The 14,713-nt window shown below is 44.6% G+C and overlaps 1 pseudogene; it reads left to right on the plus strand.

Moving 5' to 3' along the window:
* Positions 1-395: 395 nt before the first annotated feature.
* LOC109448490 (THAP domain-containing protein 1) lies at positions 396-1,071 on the plus strand (annotated as a pseudogene).
* The last annotated feature ends 13,642 nt before the right edge of the window (positions 1,072-14,713 follow it).

Here is a 14,713-nt window from a genome sequence, read left to right on the forward strand (position 1 = left end):
TCCCTGAAAACGTTCCCTATGGAACTCTCCCACAGGGAGAAGCCATCCCTGCTGGGAGTGAGAGGAGACCCAGGTACAGCCTCTCAGAGATCACACACCACGGTAGGTCAGTAGGTTGTATCAGGGGCGTTTGCAGCAGCGGTTTTCTAAGTAATCATAACACGGACATGGATCTGAAAGCGTGGCCCCCACTCTGCCATCTCGGAGGTGGGGGACGGGAGATGGCTGCCGTCCATCTGCTAACACAGACAAAACAAAACGGGCACATTAGTCACTCCGAGGGAGGCTGTCATCACTGTACTGTTGGCCAAAGCTACAGAAGAAGCGAGGGTGTCAAAGCTGAGCTGCTGCTGCCTGCTGGGGCCGCAGAAGTGAAGTGACTGAGGACCGGAAGGATGGTGCAGTCCTGTTCTACTTACGGCTGCAACAAGAACCCATACGAAAAGGACGAGCCAATTTTTTTCCACAAGTTTCCTCTTACTTGACCCAGTCTTTGTAAAACAAACAAACAAACAAAAAAAAAAAAAGAAAAAAAACAGGGAGGCAGCCCAGCCCACCAAATGGAGTAGTAACTGTTCAGACTGCTTTACTCCAGACTGCTCTACGAGACAGTGCAACAACACCTTACTGAAAGAATGCAGTCCCACAATGGTTCTTGGTACCGAACCACAGGACAAGAGAAGGAAGACCAGCTTTGAGAACAGCTTTCCCCACCTCCCTTAACACCCCCATTTCCCAGATTGCTGGCTGCTGTTGGATTCCCAATGCCTCCTCTTCGGACCCCTGATAATCGTTCAGTTTTCTGTGAGCACCGCTGTACTGTGGACAGTACAAGGCACCAGAGAAAAAGGGTTTGTCGGCTAGAACAGCAAGTTGAAAAACTCAGAAAGAAGCTCAAGACTGCACAGCAGGGATACAGAAGACAGCTTGAAAAATTCAAGGAGGCTGTACACTTCCAGAAAGAGAGGGACGACATGTCAGAGAGAGGTTATGTGATTCTACCAACCAAACGACTACTTTGAAATAGTTGACGTAGCAGCATTAAAAAATGAAATTTGTATTGGTTTTTAATGGCGCAATACCACATTTCCTCTTCTAACCTATAAAGGAGTTTCATTTGGGAAAAAAAAAAAAAAAAAAACGAAAAACTGGATTACTTGTGTAAAAACAAGTCAGAATATTTAAAAAATAAATTAGATATATACTATAAAGTGGTTAATTTTTTCTTTGTGATTTCAGAGTTTTTACATGTTAACAAAATATTTTAAAAGTTATCAATTAACCTCAGAGCACCAGTGTAAGTTAGTTTCAAGGCTGGGTTTTTTTGTTTGTTTGTTTTAATTTGACTATTTATAGAAATAATGTAAAAATAAGAAGGAAAGAGAATAAGAACAGTAGTACAGTAAGGATGATTTAAGTTTAAAATGTTAAATTAATGCAGCTTATTGAGAAAACCTAGTTATATATTTAAAACAAGTATAGTTAGATCATGGGACTTGACTTCTCAGAATATACCGGGGTGCCAAAAAAATGTATACACATGACTTGTATTTGTCTTTTGTTACTGGTATATATTAAGTATTACAATTTTAATGCCGTTTTTTTCCTTTCTTAAAACATGTATACATTTTTGGGCACCCTCTGTATACGTATAATCTTATTCACACATTCTTATTTGTCAAGTGAAGAGATTCACTGATCTTTCTTAATCGCTTGTCAAAGATAAGTTGGCACGTCAGTACTTTAAAAAATGATTGCTTGTCTTCGGAGCAGAAAATGAAATCATTCCATGTCTAATTAATATGGTTAAGTAACTTTAAATGAGCCCCCCTCCCCCCATCTAGCACCATAAAATTAGATGAGTACCTCCGGTGGAAGAAACAGTCTTTAATAAACAAAGTTGGCATTATCAATGAAGTAATACAAATGGGGGCTTGATCCACAGTGTGGCTTTTTCTCTCGTTACCCCTGAGCTAAGTAAGGGACATCCCATTCCCTAATGTAGTTATATTTGCACCCAAATCTCTAACAAACAGGTTGTGTCGGTGGAGTTTGATTTGTACCGTAATGTGGTAATCTTTTTTTTTTTTTAATTAAATTTATTGGGGTGACAATTGTTAGTCTTGAACTTGACTAATTGATGTGGGTCAAGGCTTCACATAAAAAATGATTTCTTCACTTTTTTTTTTTTTTAAGATTTCTTCACCTTTAACACAAGTTAGAATTTGTATCCCATGTGCTTAAATGAGGAATTTGTATTCAAAAGCAACATAATATGTAGTGTTGATGTTCCTGAATGTTGACATTTAAACACTGAGGTTTCAGTTCAAACTGTGAATTGTGTTCTGACTTTGCGATACATTTTTACATATACTTGAAATGAAATATGTTCTGAGTAAACAAATATTGCCATAGGACTTAGCTCCTTAAAATTAGAATAACTGTTCCAACTGTAATTATGTTTCAAAGTACACCGAGATAGTTGAAGAGTAACAGACCTTTGAATGCGGTATTAAAGCCGTGAAACAATGATAGTCAAAAGTGTTCTTTGTAGACCTGATTTTCAGGGTAATTCACTGCCATGCTGCCGGTAGATAGTATTTTGATTCGTGGAGATTTGATTTTTGATGAACCAGTATTTCAAAAATAGAAAATTATGATTAGAAGGTTACTTACAGTCATGTAGTCTGATAACATTTAGAACTAACTCTAATTAATCAGAGGACTTTTTCCATTTTTTCATTGATCTCATCACGATTTCACTCGTTCATTGAGAATTCAGGAAGTTGAACCTGGATTTTCAACACGCAGCATTGCATGTGGGAGTCATTCTTTTATTTTTTCTTTTATTATTATTATTTTTAAACACCCCAGTTTCTTTACTGCAATGACAGAAATATATTGGGCACACATAACAGGTATACAATTAGTCAACATTTCAATTATTTTACAAAAGTGTAAAACTTTTTTTCATTTGGAATTTGACAGTTTATGCAGCAGTTCAAAGTGAAGTATATATTTGCCTTGTACACAAGTATAAAAAGAGTGACAACTAATTCTATCCTACTCCAGACGCCCACTGTAAAGAGGGAGTGGTTAGAAGGGGGACTTAACACAGATCTTGTCACTGTCCTGTATGTATCGGTCAGGACTGTGTCACTTCTGAACAACAGAAACCACGCTGAGTTTAAGCTTTGTGGGTGACTGTGGGTGGGAGGAGGGAGAAGGTGGGTGATGCATTGTCCTCGTCACTCTAAAGGCCACAGGTACCTCTTCCTGGTTTCAGGCGTGGCTCACATTTGGTGGTCAGCCTTCAGTCCATCTTGTGGAGAGGCTTTCTCCACCCAGAAGGCAAAATGATTTCTGCAGCCCAACACCCTCATCCTTCTCGTTCAGTCAGTAGGAAGTGACTCCCCTTTCCATTAACTCTGGAGAAACAACCCTGAGAACACGCTTATTGAGTTTGTCTTAATCACGTGGCCATCCCTGAACCACTCGCTACGGCCAGAGCATCAGTTAGTCAGTAGCAACAACAAATGTACATGGAGTACATTCTATATGTCAGGAACTGTTCATGGTATATGGAAACACACCAGTGAACGAAAGACAAATTCCTACTCTCATGGAGCTTATAGTCTAGAGGAAAACGTAGCTGAAAACATATAAACAAATAAGCTACAATTCAGTTTCAGGTAGAGATACGTGCTATGGAACAAATTCATTGGGGCAACGTGCTGAAGAACAGCCAGAGAGGGTAAGGGCTCCTTCGACCAGTAGGATCAGTTCAAGCCTCTCTGAAGAGGTGATGTATGAGGTGTAACGGAAATGATGAGAGGGAAGCAGCCATGTGAAGATTTGTGGAAGATCCTTTGAAGTAGACGGAATAGCAGGTGCAAAGGCACTGGGGTAGGAATAGGCTCAGAGGGCAGAAAGATGGGCAGTCCAGCAAGACTGCAGCACAGGAGCAGGAGAAAGCGAGATGCAGGAATCCCATATTAGTACTGAAACCAAGGACCCTCAACCCCAAAAGTCTGATTTCCAAGTCCTCTGTTCCTTACTTCCCCAGCCACCCTTGTTCAGGAGAGGTGTGTCTCGGCACCGAGAACTGATCTGTACACGGTCACGCCTCTCACTGCCTGGCTGGAAGATGTTCTTTGAGTTATTGCAATATTTAAAATACCACATCACCTACTTGGTGAGTGCCTTCTGCTCCTCCGAGAATAATAAGATGCAGGTGTGGCGTTAAAGCAAGGGTTAACTGACTCTGTAAGGTCCTCATCCCAACTCAAACTTAGCCCAAGCAAAGAGCTTTGGCAAAGTTCGTGTGGGTAGAAGAGGGGGAGTCGATGAACGACTTTGCTTTTTCACTTTCACATGCCTCTTGGCTGATGGTTCTTGGCCAAGATTAGAGGTACTGAAATACCACAAGAAAGGGGACCTTTCAAGTGATCATCTGTTCAACTGAGGGGGAGTTGGTGCTGCCCAAAGGCTCACCCAGGAATGTAACCTTCTAGTTGCATTCTCGAGTGGGTAGGAGGCCCCCGGAGACACATGGAAGCTTTGGAGTTGATTTGGAAACAAAACATCTGAATTTCTGGTTGGGGCTCTGAGCTGAGGCTGCAGCCCTCTGGGAGCTTTCATTTGCTCTCAAGCCGTCAATAGAAATCACTTATCATGGTCTGAGCGGGGACCACCACCTTTAATTGTGCGAACCTCAGAGACCATAGGCTGAATTGTCCTGAATATCTTGTTCTCCAGTGCAATGATTTAGACACAGTTATTTGACCACGTGAATGCCGGGTCTGGGGAATGTGGTGGTTTCATTGGTAGGTTCTATTAAACATTCGCTACTCAAAGTGAGATGCATGAACCAGAAGTATCAGCATCACCTCAGATTGTGTTAGAAATGCAGAATCTCCAGTCCCACCCAAGATCTACTGAATCAGAATCTGCAAGTTAACAAGATCCCAGTTAATTTGCATGTGCCTTAATTTGCATTAAATTAAAGAGCAGCACCAGACAAGCTTTGTCAAATATGCAAAGTGCTGCCATTCTTCCATACTGTGTCTGCGGCAGACATCAATAATCCATCACAGAGCTTTTCTCTGAGCTCAGAATCTCCTCAAGTAGTCATGGTTCCAGGTAGCACTGGCCAATCAGTGGGAGTTGGCCCAAGATTAAATCTACCTTCTACACTAATGTCAACACGCAAGGAGAGTGCTGTGGCACTTTTATTTTCAACGATATCTTCCCAGTGCTGAGCATAACAATGGACACGGCACCGGTGCCTGATAAATGTTTGTGGAATGAATCTTCCCCTTGGCTTTTCTTCCTGTGGCATTCACTCTCCCCCAGCCCACATCCCCAGAAAACTGCAGTTGCCATGAGACATTCTGGCAGTCCAGCATCTCCTCAAGGTGTTGAGTTTTAGCGTTGGCAGTCACCTATAGGAAAGTTGAAATGAGTTTGTAAGGATGTTAGGGTCACCATGAAGACACATGAGAACCTGTCTGGCTGGCACATGGACCTCAAACCATGCAAGCTTTCTCCAGGACACAGCCCCTGGTGACCGAGACGAAAAGATGGCAGCCATGTGAACCAGGTTACATGCAGAGATGGGAAGGCGAGTGTGAATAGGGAAGAAAGAAAAAGGCGGGAGGACTGGTCAGGCCAACAGTGCTCCAAAGACAGAGCAATAATGATTATAAATAGCATCCTTTTGACGGCCGTTTGATGTAGTGTCCAAGGCCAGGTGGAAAATCTTTCCTCCCCGGCCTCTCCCCACTAATCACCTTCCCCTCATTTTTCAATAAAGATTCTGAGTCCAGTCGGTCGCTTGTCTGGAGCATTTGTTTCCCATTAGAATACCTTTGGCGATTTCGGTGTGTTATGCTAGATAATTGCTTTAATAACAAACTGAGGAAAGACTTTTGAACATTTTAGGAAGTAATTTTTTTTCCCTCCAGTGAAAATCTAACAGACACTGACAGAGGACTTGGGCTTCGGCAAAGAGGGGAAAGAAAAAAAAAGTGGTTGTGGCGGGGGCAGGAGCGGTACCAGAATTCATCGGCCAGCAGTGGCAGGTGGAGACCAGCCAGGGCTCCCCTGCACTTCCAAGGAGGATTGTCAGGGCTGATGATGTGTGTGGACAAAGAGGGAGCTTCAATATTTGGCACACTTGGGGCAAGTGAGCAGGACGCAACGTCCTTCCTGTAATTAATAGGCAGAAGCTCTGGGGACATGCGTTCGCTTGGGTGTCCAGCCAGGAAGAGAATGCGTCTTGGGGACCACGTCTCTGTGGAATGTTCCCATTGTGCCCAGGACTCAAAACGTTCTATGTGTGAGTAATTCATTAAAAAAAAAAATTAACTGGCCTGACCAGGAAAAATAACAATTATATTTGTTTAGAAGCAAGAATGCCAGGTAGCGCACTTAATGGACTTTGGCTTATTTAATTGCCCTCACTACACTCTGCCAGATTAAAAACAAAGAAAATCAATAACGAATAACACTTCTATAATGTTTACCTACTCCATGCTTCACACTGTTCTAAGCCTTTTCCATATAGTAAAGTGCAGGAACTTAGAATAAGCCTGTAAGTATCATTTTTATTTTTATTTTGCAGATGAGGAAACTGAGGCACAGAGAGGTTAAGGTTAAGAACGCACAAGGGAGTTTGGATGTTGGAAATCTGACCCCAGAGTCTGGGTGTTTCGCCTCTCTATACACAGAGCCGCAGTCGTAATTGGAGAAACTGTAGTATCAGGGTGCCTTGTAGTGACCCCCTGCTGTCGAAACACAAACACTAAGCAGTGCTTACTGTGTGTCAGGCAGTGGGTTAGTGTGTCCATGAAAGCCTCGGTGTGGATAATGGGTGAAGCGGTGACTGTTGCAGTTGCCCCGTGATCGCCAGTGGCCTTCTGAACTTGGGCAATGAGGAGAGATGACCAGCTTCAAAATACAGTAGGACGTAAACGTGATAGGACTTACTGACTAGACTCAGACGCAGGGTGTGAGCAGAGAAGGACACGTGCATCGTAAAGATACGAGAAACAATACTTGACCCCTGGGGTGCATGTATCTCTGTCACGACCTCTACTCTGGCCTCTCCAGGAGAACCCGGCTGGCAAGTGGGTTTCATTTCTTCTGCCAACTCCAACAGAATGTAAGCAGCTAGAAGGTAGAGATTTTCCTTTTTATTCCACGCTGTTCTCCACAGTACCTAGAACAGCGCTTGGCTCATTTCAGGCCCTTGATTGATAGCTGATGAATGGAAGATTGGAGGTGGCTGTCCCAAGGACTGGGGCTGCATCTGGACTCCTAGGCAAAGAGTAGAGGGTTCAGTTAGGGTTAGTGTGGAATGGGGACAGACTGGGCACCTATTGCTTACCTGGTGTCCCATGGAGACATTTTCTCATTCTTTTGTTCAGTCATCAGTTTAATCACTTATTCATTTATTCAACAAGTATTTATTGATCACTTACTATGTGTCAGGTCTCTGGGCAAAGCTCTGCGGATAGGGTATTTAAAGCAACAGGCACTGTTTCTGAACTGGGGGAAGTGGAGAAGCTTGCCCCGGGGGATGTTACTGTCCAGAATCCAGGACCAGTAGGTCATTTGCTCTTTCTAGAAGCAGCCTAGAAGCAGCAAAGTACATTTCAGGAAGCAGCAGTACTCAGAGCTTCTGGCGGAAAAGGTCCTGGACTCTTCTAATCCACTTCCCTTTGTTCCCTCAGCACAGGCATGTTGATTTACACGAAAAACTTAACAGGGTCCTCGGACAGGCAGCAGGGATCTTGTTTGATGTCTTCAACTGATTCTGCCCTTTGTTACCCTCTCATGTTGCCGAAGCTCAGAGTGAGTGAGTCAGTTTGTCCAGCTGTAGAATGGGTTCATGCTTATTTATTAGAGGGGCCTGGGACAGCTTGGCATGGTTGTCTCAGGGGCCCCGGAAAACTGCTGCCTGCCTGGGATAATGATTATAATAACCCCTGATATTTGTATAACCCTCAAGTCTTTTCAAAGAAAGTAGCCGCCCCTCAATTATCTCACCACTCTCTGGTGCAGATAAAGCAGGGTTATTATCCCAATTTTATGGCCCCAGAGGCTCAGAGAGGTTCAGGGACATGCCCATAGCCACAAAGGAAAACTGAGATAACGTTGATTTTGAAAGGACTTGGAAAAGTGTATGGAAGAGTTAGAGTAAACGATCAACATAAACGTGTGTGTGTGTGAGTGTACGAGTGTGTGTGTGTGTGTGTGTGTGTGTGTGTGTGTGTGTTAGTCAGGGTTCACCAGAGAAACAGAACCAATAGGATAGATAAGAGATGTATATAAGAGGAGACTTACTATAGGGATTGGCTCATGCAATTATGGAGGCTGAGAAGTCCATCTGTCTGCAAGCTGGAGACCCAGAAAAACTGGCTTTCACCCCTGATCCAATGCTCTAATCTCTCTCTCTCTCTCTGTCTACTGATCTCTCTCTGTCTCTCTCTTTGTCTCTGTCTCTCTCCCTGTCCTCCCTCCTGGCCTTCTTTTCTCCCTTTTTTCTTTTTTACATTCTTTGTTTATTTATCTTATTGACTAATATGTTAACTTCTCCCTCCCTGTTCTCCTGCTTGGTAGAAGTGCTTTTTGTTCCTCATCATTGAAAGTGGAGGCGGTACTGTGTCCTCTAAGCAAAGCTACACCCAAGGCAAATGGGACAGAGCTGGACACGATGGGGGACATGCAGAAACGCAGGCGTGAAGCAGCCGAGCAGACCTGCCTGTTTGCAGTGGCAGATGATGGAGAGGCCCCAAGGGACCCAGTGTGTGATTGACACGGGAGAGCAACCTTGTTAGTGACTCGTTTTCCCCAAACTCAGCTTGGAATGCCACGTTCTGTACCGTCAGGCTTAGGAAAGTCTTGCTTTTCTTCTTGCCACTTCCCAAGGTTCTGTGTCAGGGATTTCCAGACTTTCCTGTGTGCGTGGGGACCACTCAGGGAGGCTGTTTAAAATGCACACTCCAGGGTCCAGCCCCAGAGTTTGGGGTTCAGTAGATTGTGGGTGGGGCCCAGGAATCTGAATTTTAACAAACAGGTCATTTACAGACCACATTTAGAGAAATAACATGTGGCTGACATGTAGCCACAACTCACCTGTGATGGAAAAATGAAGGGTAAGAAGAAGAAGGCTAAGGTCTTGGCAGAAATGCCCGGTATCATTGGGGTGTCCTGGAGATGAGTATGCACCTTTCCCATCTTCCCTTGGGTTGAAAGGCCTTCTTTCTATCAGCTGGTGGGATCGCAAGAGGCCCAGCCAAGGGAGCTTTCTTTCCTCCTGTCCTGATGTTGTTCTCCAAGGATTGATAATAAAAAATAAAAAAAAGAAAGAAACCATTTACTGAGTAACTTCAAAGGGCCAGGCATTGTTCTAGGTTCTGGAAACACAACAGTAGCCAAGACAAGCAAAACTCCTGCCCTCTCAGGACTGATATTCTAGAAGGTCAGTGTGTGCTAAGTTCTTGCCATCCTCATCTCCATGTGACAGAAGCTCAGGAAGGTTGAGTCATTTGCTCCTGGTCACACAGCTGTTGGGAGGTCGAGCTGGGACCTGATTTGGATCTGCTGCATTCTAACGCTTCTGGTCACCAGTCTCTGCTTCAGTCTGGGGACAGATGGGGAAACCCAGCTCTGGAACTTGGGCAGACAAGTGGAGCTCTCAACCTAGAGGGAAGAGAGTAGTTGTTCAGAAGAGTCTGATTGGGGAGAAAGACAAGCTTAGGCTGGCTTGGCCCACGATCTTGTCGCTCTAACAAAGCGTTTTGTCTCTTCCTTTCCTTGGGAGAATTCATCAAGAAACCCAAACAGGGATGACCCATGGTTGAACTAGTCTGGCAAGGAGAAGTACAAGGAAGAAATCAGCCAAGAGCTGAATCCATTCCAACAAACCAGGGTATTTGTTGGGCATGGGCCAGGGTGGCACCAACCCTGAGAGCCACTAAAGCATAATCTAGAGGAAAAAGGAGAGAAGCGGAAAACTTGTTTTTGATCTGGGAGCTCTCAGAGACAAGAAGGAACCTGGCTATTCTTAGCTGCGTCTGGGGGCTGAGTGAAAACTCTCTTGCTGAACTGTAGACAACAGAGCATTCATTACCTCCCTCCCAGTTGTAGCTTGGCTGCTAAGCAGATTCCAGGAGATGTTATCTGGAAGGTGCATTGCTGTGTATAAATATTTCAGAGGTCAGGACCCAACCCAGAGTTTGAACTTTTAAGGGTCTGAGTTGTGTTTATCGAGGGATGGATGTTTCAGCTGCATTTCTGGGTGTTGGGTCATCTCGCAGTCACTCTGGATGGTGGCTCAGAGCAAATGCTGATGGCCTTCTGAGGTCTGGGATGGGGTCCAGTGCAGCATCCAAAAACTCGGCTTACATGGGTAGGTTCTGGCTTGGCATCCTTGGGGCATCTTCAGGCAGGAGTCATCAAAACACAAGCTTAGAAAGTCTTACCTGTGCCATGAGACTCTCCTAATGAAATGCTTCTCCACTTGTCATGGTCACGGGATGAATATTCGGAGATCTCGTTAAAAGGTAGATTTGATTTGGAGACTGGGGGTGACCCCTGACTGTACGTCTGTAACACACTTTCACGTAGTACTGCTTGTGTAGCTCCATGCCCATATTTTCAGTAGCAAGTGTCTGGCATCTTCTGACAGACCTCAGATAGCCATATAAGTTATTATACTATATGGCTGGGAGATTCGTTTGGATCAGTGAGGAATGCATTCAGCTGCAAGTAACAGAACCCATAGCCTCAGTAGCTTAGATAGACAGGGGATTTCAAAGCTAATGTATACACAAAGTCCAGAGGAAGGCAATTCCAGTAGCGCTCTCTTAGCATCCGTGCTCCAGAGTCTTTCATTTTCTCTTCTCCTCCATTCATTTGCACGCTTGTCATCCCACGAATGCAAAAACGGCTGCCTACTTTCTAGCCGCATGTCCACAGTCCCAGTGTGAGGGAACATCTGGAAAGTGGGAGCAAACAGCAAGCTTCTCCAGAGGCTGTCAGCTTATGCCACATTGGTCAACACTGAGCAAAATGGCTGACTCTCGTTCCATGGAGCTGAGATCACATATGTGCTTCACCGAGCACCTGGCCGCCCTGAACGATACTGCAGTTTTGTTGAACTGAGGAAGGAGGGGTGGGGTGGATAGTGGGTAGGCAGCATATGCTACCCTCCTGCGTAAGCCACTGGGCCCAAAACACGTACAGCCACCGTCGGAAGACATGGCGCACTGTTGAATATGTTTAAAAAGTTAAGTGTCATTGTTGAGGACTTCGTATGTGCTAGGAACTGTGTCGGATGGATTTTTACACACATTATTCCATTTAGGCCATAAAACCCTTTGAGGTAGAAATTCTTAATATCCTCGGTGAGCTTATTTCAATTTCTCAAACACGTCACATGATTCTCCACTGTGGGGTCTTTCACAGGCTGTCCCTGTAGCCTGGAACGTTCTTCTTTGAGCCCCTTTGCCTAGTAGTGTGCAGCCAAGTGTTTCATAACTGGCTCTCTTGGGGGGGAAATACAAAAACCAAGACGGTGAGGGGAGGGGCAGAGAAACCAAAGCCTGGTAGGTAGCATTTGCCAGTTTCTGTGATGGAAACCCTCCCACATGGCCAGTTTCGAGCTGCTCACATTGATGCCACTGAACACGTGTCTTCGGGAAGAGGAGTGATGTAGCACGTCATTGTCCAGTATTTCCACCGCACAGCTCTCATAACTCACAAATAACCTTGAGAGCACAGGTCATGGGAAAATGTAGTCTGAGCACTAGGAAGTGACGAGTTCTGAGAATTTATTACTTTTTTATTTTCACATACTGAATTTTATGTTCGTATAATTTAATTCTTAATAATGACTGTGCTCGGTAACCAGCCTGCAGAATTCCTGAAAATTGAAGTGTCCGTGCCCGCGTGGCATATGGGCCAGCGCCAGCACAGCAGACCTGCTGCCCGGTTGGTGCTTATTTGTCACCCAGATCCCACCTCAGTCACTTTCTAGGGAAAACCTCCATTAGAGCCTTCATCATGCGTTCTCACGACACATAGCTCGCTTTAATGGGGTTTATTGGGGTTATGATTGCATGTATATTGCATGAGTCTTTGAGTAATGTCTGTTCTCCCCACTGGGCAGGATGCTGGATTTGTGTTTTCCTCATTATTATAATCTTGGCACCTCAAATTATACATCACAGTTGTATAAAAGCATTGTCTACAGAATGAGGGCAAGGACAGGTAAGGACCCATGCCTGGTGACGGAGCTGGGACATGTGCTGGGTCATGAGCTGGGACACACACGCAGGACTAGCCAATTCCAGGGAGGGTGTGTGTGTGTGTGTGTGTGTGTGTGTGTGTGTGTGTGTGTGTCTGTGTGTGTGTGTGTGTCTGTGTGTGTCTGTGTACATCAGGATGGCAGTTGCACAGGTAAGCTGGACCACAGACTGGAAGAAACAACTATTGATTTTGATTGAGTAACAACACTGTGATAGGGTAACATACGCGTTCTGATTTAATCTTCATGACACCCTTTGGGATGTTCTAATTTTTCTTTCTCAAGATTAAGAAACTGAAAATACGGATCAGCTCAAGCAGATCACAATTCATTGCAACCCGATCCCTTGCCTGTGATTGGTTAGTGGATGGGCCTATGGCCCTCTTCTGGCCAATGACCACGAGGGAAAGTCTTCAGGGCGTCTTGCTCTTAAAAAGGAATACAGAAAGGATACTATTGAAGTAATGATACAACACTCAGGTTAGTGGTTAGTTCTCTGCAGAGAGTGGGAAGGGAAAGACGTGATTGGTGCTGGACGCACAGAGAGATTCAGCAGTTATGTGAAGTCCTGTTTCTTACACTGATTAGTACATTTTATGAATATTTGTTTTAGTCTTTAAACCGAATACAGAGGGTGCCAAAAAATGTATAAACATTTTAAGAAAGGAAAAAACTACTAAAATTGTCATACTCAATATATACTCATAACAAACAATGAATACAAGTCACGTTTGACTTCTGCAATGACAAGAGGTGCTCAAAGCGGTTCCCATCAGCGTCCAAACACTTCTGATGACGGCGAACTATTGCTTGAGCAACATTGACCACAGTGTCCACTTGTATCCTTTTTTTTTTGTCACCCCCGGTATATACATTATATATAAATTATATATAATTAAATAAAATCATAGGTTTGCATATGTGTGGGTCTATATCTATACTTGTGTATATGCAATACTTCAAAAAATATGAGAAAATCCCAAACACAGGAAAAAAATAAACTGTTTTACCTGGACATTATTGTGTCCGGATGGGATGAGATGCTGAGGCATGAACCATCTTGCAAGTTGAAGCGAGCGCTCAGCTGGAATCAGTTCTTCTCACTCTTTGAGTGAACATTCTTTGAGTTCCTGTTGCTCAGCATGGTGCTGGCTGTCAAGTCTACGATGATGGGTGATGTCGGGGCTTTTCATGACACGTTTGAGCCCCTGAATGAACCATCCCTGGGGTTGTGCTACCTCTGGATGACCGGTTACGCCAGATTTTATGTTTTATTGATGCATACGTATGTGAACGATCTAATATCAGACGTCAAGCTTGAGTTGACTTTGCTGCTTGCAAATGAGGTTGTGCTAACAGACGCGAGCCTGTAGGATGCAAGTGGTGTAAGGACCGCGGCTTTGTTTGCTTGGCTCATGGGGAGGCCGCCACCCCCCCTCCATGTGTCTGGCACCCAGCTGCACGTCGGCAAGTCGAAGCTTGGTGCGTCCCTACGGTTTACAAGGTGAAGGGACTGCAGGGCTGTGAAACCACTCACAACAGGCTCCAGAAGATGCCTGCGCACGAGGCAGGAGAGTCCAGCAGAAACTCCCTGGACAGAAACAACTCCATGAGCTCCGGTTACAGAGGACGGCTTCCTTAACGTCCTCTATGTCGTGATCGAAAGAACATGTGATCTCTTTCTTGGGTGAACCTAATAATACTTTGGTCTATTAACTAATAAGTGAACAACATTTGATGTGCAAAGCCGTTGGGATTATGAACTATAAAACCATAAATAAATACAGTTGCCTTAAAAAGAAAAAAAGAAAGAAAGCCCAGGCTTCAGGCAGAGCTTGTGGGAGGTTCTTGGAAGGCCTGTCTGCGCTGACCGTGAGGGTCTTGTTACACCGGCCCCTTGTTCTCTCCGCTTTCCTGCTAGTGGGTTTCAACTGAACCCTCACTAAGCTCATCCTTACCCAGGCTCCAGGAAACAGGCTGACGAAGCTGATTTCCCACATTCACGTTTAACCTTCACCTTGGGAGGGCTCTGGAGAAAACCCATGTATATATAGTCAGGCAGAAAACCTATAATCAGTGTGGTGCTTCCATCAGTAAGCATTCGTTGAGTACCTACTACGTGCCAGGCCTTGTTCTTGGTGCTTGGACTATATATACGATGCAGGAGGCACACCTTCCCCTGCCTGCCACGGTCATGGCTAACACGTATTGACTGCGTGCTCTGTGTTAGGCACCATCGCAAGTGCTACCTCGTGATATAGGGAGAATCATTTATCCTCATTTTACAGATGAGAAAACTGAGGTCCAGAGAGCGAAGATGATTCCCCGATAACACACAACCCGCATCCAGAGAGTCAGTGAGGAAAATTAATATGTCACAACCGAACTACTGATTTT

The sequence above is a fragment of the Rhinolophus sinicus genome, linkage group LG16, assembly GCF_036562045.2.
Source record: "Rhinolophus sinicus isolate RSC01 linkage group LG16, ASM3656204v1, whole genome shotgun sequence".
Classification (NCBI taxonomy): Eukaryota; Metazoa; Chordata; class Mammalia; order Chiroptera; family Rhinolophidae; genus Rhinolophus; species Rhinolophus sinicus.